General features: G+C 35.1%; 1 pseudogene; it reads right to left on the bottom strand.

Annotated features, from left to right (window-relative positions):
- Nucleotides 1–1,335: 1,335 nt before the first annotated feature.
- Nucleotides 1,336–3,227, bottom strand: LOC148567041 (protein FAR1-RELATED SEQUENCE 5-like; annotated as a pseudogene).
- Between the last annotated feature and the right edge of the window lie 3,564 nt (nt 3,228–6,791).

Here is a 6,791-nt window from a genome sequence, read left to right as displayed (position 1 = left end):
AAGCTTCTTTTAATCGAAACTCATAACCAAAAAAACCCCAACGTATATCATTAAAATGTCGAAAAACACATTGGAAGCCTTCTTTGTTATCAGAGCCAGGTTTTGATCCTGTTAAAATGATGCACACAAATTACCATCAACATTAACAAAATAAAGTTGTACAGCTCGTTCTTCATAGTGGGTACATCAAATACGTAAAATTACACTATTCTAGTTATAGTCTCAAAATTCTCCTGTAGTGATGTAAGTACCATGAACAGCTGTTTGATAAGGGGCTGCTTGGTTGCTATAGTCCTCTGGTAGCAATTCTGCAAATGCACAGCAAAATTGGGGAAACAAGAAACTCAACTTCAATCCAACAATATGATCTTTTCCTCAATTCAAGACATCATACCAAGGTTAGGGAAAGACTTTCTAAGCAATTCAACGAATAAGCTGAAGAGAACTTACACAAGTAAGAAAATCATAGGGAAGTCAACCTTCTTTAACTATCTGCTCTCTCTAATATTGAACTAGATATCCTAAAAAGCCCCAACCCTATCTATACTCCTACAGATATAACTACAAACAAAATTATAAAATAAACATGCAAATACTAAAGGGCTTGCATAGAGGATTAGTAACAATTCTATCTCTTTCTACATAAGTCTATATAAGAATTGGTAGAACTCAATTACTTTAGCAATTATACATATATAGTAAAGAGTTTTATCACATACATATGTGACCAAAGCTTGATGATAACCAAATCAGACATATGCCAAGTCAGGGAAAGAAGAGTTCAAAAGATAATGACAAATTGTGAATACAATTGCTGTAAAGCCTAAGGTCTTTAGTATGTCCAAAATACATCTCATGCAATATATAACTTTGTATCATAGTACAAAAGAGTCATAATATGCAACTGTCAAGAACTAATTCTCACTTAAAACATTATGCTTGGGCAGGAACAGATAAAAACTTGTTGCCTACTATTGAGTATCCAAGTAAATATTATTATTTAAACAGAAGTCAGTAAAAAAATGATAAAAAAGAACCTTTTATTATCCAACTTTTTCTAAGATATCAGGCTTTGAATTGATATATTAGTGAATTTTCAATTTCAATGACGATAGTAACGAAATAATTCCTTCATCTAATTTTTTCAATAAAAATATAAAGATGTAGGACTTGTATAACTTGTCTCATTCGGCTATAATTAGGTTTTGGTATGTATAATTATGGAATGAGCAACCTCAGAGCACGGGTTGAAATTCAATCAACAATGAAACAATAATGTAACATAAGTTAATACCTTTTCAAACTCATTTAGAAGCCCAGACCATCATATTCTATCTATTGTGAAGCCTTAGCTTCTTGTGATTCGTCCATATTTTGCGATGATCCAAAAGCATCTAAGTCATGCGTGGTGTTGTCACCATTCCCGTCGACGCATCTACGAGGATTATGGCCAGCCTTGCCACACTTTCTGCAGCGTTGGACATGCCGGTACCTACCACGAGTCGTCACAACATGACGACCACACCCTTTATGGCTGGCTCTCGAAGGGCATGTATGGACGCATCATCGCCCCCGCCCTCAGCAGTGGTCGCCAACCTTTTCCGGATCTTTTCTCTTAACGCATCTCATTCATTAGCTATTTTGGTCTTCACCTCGAAGTAATCCTCAAAGTAACTACAAGAAAGCTTTACTAGTTCTCTACAGTCATCGAGCATTGCCGCATGCATACTCATATATGCTGCATCAGGAATCTCTCCACTAAAAACATAGTTATTTATAGGTGATTGTTTTGCCTTCTTTGTCCAACGACCCAATATAAGACTATCTGGAATAACAATCATGTTAAGTCTAACAAGCACACCAATTATGTGGACACAAGGGATTCCAAAGGATTCCATGCGCAGGCAAGAGCATCTGAATTCATCATCCATCTCCCCCCAAGAAATGTTCCATGATCTACCTTGGCAATACATGGCCACCTCAAACAATGTACACGTGCTTGTCTTCTTCGAAGAAACTACTCTGACATTGCTAGCAAGTAATAACACCTCCCGAAATAAGACAAAGACCTCTCGTGTGTATACTGTTACTACAAACCGCTCTAACTCCTCCAATCTTATTTTCACAACCGGATCTCCATAAGCAGATTTGTAATCAGCAACCACTACTCTCTTACGCATGAACTCTAAATACTATTGGAAATGCTCAATAAATTCCCTCAAGTTGTAGCCGTTGTGTATAAACTTCCCTATCTGCATATTCAGCGCCTCACACCTTGATGTTGTCTTGAGCCCAGCAAAGAACTTACCCCTAATGTGGGCATTCAACCACATATGTTTCTTCTCGTACATATCCTTGACCCATGAATTTTGTTGCAACCCAAATTCTTCAACTGCATCATTCCATATATCTTTAAAGTCATCCACCTCCAAATCCCCCATTAAACAAAGACAAAACTTGGTCATAAACCGTGGAATACCTACTCGAGTGGTCGCATTGCAAAGCAAGTGCCAACTGTAGAACCTATGATGTGCTTCTGGAAATACATCTTTGATTGTCCTCTTCATGGCTTGATCACCGTCGATAATAACGAACTTTGGAGCCTTTCTTTTCATGGCCTCCAGAAATGCCCGAAGCAACCACACATAGCTTTCCTCCCCCTTCCTTTGAGAGAACCGTGCATCCAAACACAGCAGTGCACATGTGGTGATCCACGCCAGAGAATATCACAAGGGGACATTTGTACTTATTCCTCCCGTACGTTGCATCAAACCCCATAACATCTCCTAAAACATTGAAATCATACTGACTTGCGCCATCACAGCAATGAATACTTCCAAAACATACAGGGGTCACGACTCTTCAACATTTGTAAATACTTTAGTGCATTATCCATGTCGCTGGCTCCAGCTCTTCTTTGCTTCTCAATTGAATTATAGATGTATTTCACCTCAAACCCAACCATCTCGAATCCACCACTTCGATTGAAAAAGCCCAAAATATTGTCAGAACTCGAAGGCCAGAGCTTCTCATAGTATTAATCCTGTGTAAATCCCCCATTTTTATTTCCCGGTGAGACCGCATCATTCCCCTAAACCTTGCCTCCAACATGTCAGGGTTATGTTCATGGGAGAAGAACTCAACATACCATCGCCCGCTCCTCAAGTGTCAACATGAACTTTTATCCGCGCATTATACCCGCATCGCGTTACTAGTCTAGGATCCATCTTCCTATCATTTCTGTGAACATGCTTTGCATCTCGTTCACCTTGTCGCGAGCATACAAAAATTTGCCATATAATGTCTCCCTCAGATCCTGCCTTCTTGCAGTGCCCTACCTTCAAACCGCCTTATGGAAAATCCCTTAATTCAACCGTACTCGTTATATAAGTCATAAGCAGTTTTCAAATCCACAAACTCTATCATCATAATCTCCTCATCTCGCAACGCATCAAAATCAATTGCACCAAACAAACCTGTTCCATCGAGAACGATGACATCTCTTTGATCGTCTGCCTGACTAGCACCAACTGGAACGGATTCTATTTCTGCAACAAAGGTCTCATTTCCTATTAGGTCCTCTTCCACCTAAAGCAATCCATTACCATAGCAATACATAGTTGATGCCAAGAGGTTGTCCTAAAAAATACTCTTACTTCAATTTCCATCAAGATTACGATGATATGCTTACCCCTGGAGTGACATTCTCCTGAAAATTAGATGAAACCTCCTCGGTCCCCTCCATTGTTACTCGCCAAATCCCAAACCGCTAAGAACTATCTTCTTGGTTGTTCGATATTATTAAATCGGAAACGAAAAAACCCAAGGATAAGAAAACAAAGACAAAACATCATAAATTGATCTAACCAATCTTATGCCTTATCAATTCTATTTTTTTTATAGAAGGAATGGAGAAGACATTGGAGCCATTAACACAAATCACAAGTGGTTATGTTACTTAAGACTATCTACAAAACAAATATCACTTATCAACTAAGAATAAAATAGGTAAAAAGTTTCATTTTGATACAAATTCAAAACTAGAAATAAAAGGAACATAAGGGGATTTTCTTTGCTTGCCTTTTTTTTTATAAGAATGACATAGGCAAAACAATATAACAGCTATAATTTTGTTTTCCTTCTCTTTATTCTCTTTTTTTTCCTGCATGGTTCATATCTTGATGCTAATGAGGCCTCCAAAGAATCATCCCCTCTTTACATACACACACAACAAAAAGAAAAATAATTCACATATATAAATTAAAAATATTTTTATCCAAAACAAACAATCAGAGGAAGCCAAAATGAAACAATATTTTTATCCACACATTACTGAGGATGGGTTTGTTGAAATACTGAAATAAAAAACAATGTGAAACATGTTAGGTCTTCAAATCAACATCAACCCCGTGTTGACAAACATATAATCCTGCTGTAGTAACTCATGTCAGTGATGTCACAATAAGGCCATGTGTCCTAATTCAATGTGGATACAAGAAAGCTTAAATGTGTCCTTCTATTTACTTTACCAGGTTCACTTAGTGCAGCTCAAATAGCTTCTTTGATGTGCAATTGTACCTCAATCAAGTCCAAGTCAATAAATATGGTAATGTTAATAAAAAGCAATGTAAACATCCACAATGAGTGCATAACTAAAAATATATGTTCTTTATGAACCATTTTTATGTTCAATAAAACTTAAGAAACTATGTATTCTAATCAAATAAGTAACTGACAACCTTAACATAAGCAATACAAAAGAAATAAAAGCAAATCACTGCAGATTACACATACAAGCCTAATATATGAAGGGATTAATTACTTTAAAGACATATACGTATTTCTTGTTATTGGAGAATTTGCACACTTCCTTAAAAAATTACAACCTGTTAAGGCAAATCTTTCAATAAAATGACATATGCAAGGGCGGTCACAATTATCTTAATTAATTTCAAAGGGAAATATGAAAAAGAAAAAAAATGAGAGATGACTTCAAAATTCTGACTATGCGTAACCTGTCGCTAGCAGTGCAATCAGAAATACATAAGCAAAAACATGAAGAAATTCAAGGCATAGAATATGTGTAGTCTGCATTCATAACTTGTGCACCTTTAGAAACTCATGATTTCTTGAATGCCAACAGCATACTCACAAGTTTCACCTAAAATAGGGTAATTAAAAAACCAATGCAAATTTCAAGCATTTGAAAGAGAATTTAAGAAAGTGAAACTTAAATTTCATTTCTCATCATAATCTATCATAACTCTTCTAACTATTATTTAAATTATTTCAACTTATAGCTAATTACTCTACTAATGATGCTAGGACCAAATTATACATGTTTCATACCTAAACTTCAATAATCAAACTCAAACTTGTAAAATTTTATTTGTAGAATCGTAAGTTTGATCAATTTTGAACGCAAACTTGTATAGTTAAGAGTTTTTATAACTTCTGTATGAGATTATCTCGACTGAAAAAATTTTCATGGGCACCAATGGAGGCAACAAATTTGTGCCATGAAGACTTCTTATGAACCAAATGGGATGCCTCAACACTTTATCCCCAGAGCCCAAGTATAACGGGCATAGTGCATTGCATCTCTCCCACTTGAATTCCCATGTCTCCTTCACTATCTGAACACACTAATAAATAAACAAAATTACAAACAGTTGGTGATGCAATGAAACCGAATTTATAAAAATTAGAGAGCAATGAAAGATGGATATTGATAAAATATAAGTGTAACAATTGCTTGAGTTGGAGAGCAGCATGAACAATGCCCTTACCTCATCATCATTATGAACCTGAAACATCCTTAAAATTATTATTTTAAAAACTCTACCAAACAAAAATACAAAATTAAGTTAGGACAAAGATTCTCAAAAGGGTATTTAACCAACTCTCTTTATGCAAATAAAATATATACGCCTGGAGGAATTTTCACTTATAACAGAAAGCACAATCCCTTTCTTCTTCCCCCTTTCATCATTAACTTACTCGCAATTTTTTCTTGTCATCCCTCAATTCCTATTCTCCCATTTCATAAAATAAACCGAAAGATTCGTAACAAAAAAAGTCCCCCTCAACAATGAAAGTGAATTTATACTCGTGATTGTGAATTTATGATAATAGAATGTATCACAAAGTAATACAAAATGTATCAAATTCAAGTCTGAAGTAGTATTTATCTCACCAAAAGTATTTAGAAACTGAACTTAAGCTTAAAATATTTTTAGCAAAATTTAATTGGGGCTTATCAAATTCACACAACTGGATAGATAAGGAAAATAGTGAGAACATACAAAAAAAAGGCATAAAGACTAATAAAAGAATCACAGAAACAAAAAGACAGCGAATCAAAGACTGTGTGTTTCAAATTTCATAGGAGCTAGTCATATGAAATTATTTTTCCCATTTCATTGTTTGAATTTGAACAACACCATTTCACTCAAGTTCAATCATTTCATTTATTTTCTTATCTATTTAATCTCACCAAATCCTAGCCTAATATTACATTCTGAACAATTCAATTCATCTTATAAAACCTGCAAATAATAATCAGTATATAAATAAATAAACAAATAATTTTTTTTCAAGCCAATATTTTGCATAGACCCTTCTCTATTTTTTTTCCTTAATTTTCCTTACAGAAGCAGAAGAGTGTAACAAAGCTCTTAGTTACCACTTACCAATATTGGAAAGTATGCTTAAAATATCTCAACTTGTACTACTTCGAAAGGGTAAGCCTTTCCTGAACCAAAGAAATGTACAACACCTTAACACAGTAT

Source organism: Arachis ipaensis, chromosome B4 (assembly GCF_059453495.1).
Source record: "Arachis ipaensis isolate K30076 ecotype BB chromosome B4, ASM5945349v1, whole genome shotgun sequence".
Taxonomy (NCBI): domain Eukaryota; kingdom Viridiplantae; phylum Streptophyta; class Magnoliopsida; order Fabales; family Fabaceae; genus Arachis; species Arachis ipaensis.
This window is presented reverse-complemented; position numbering and strand designations above follow the sequence as displayed.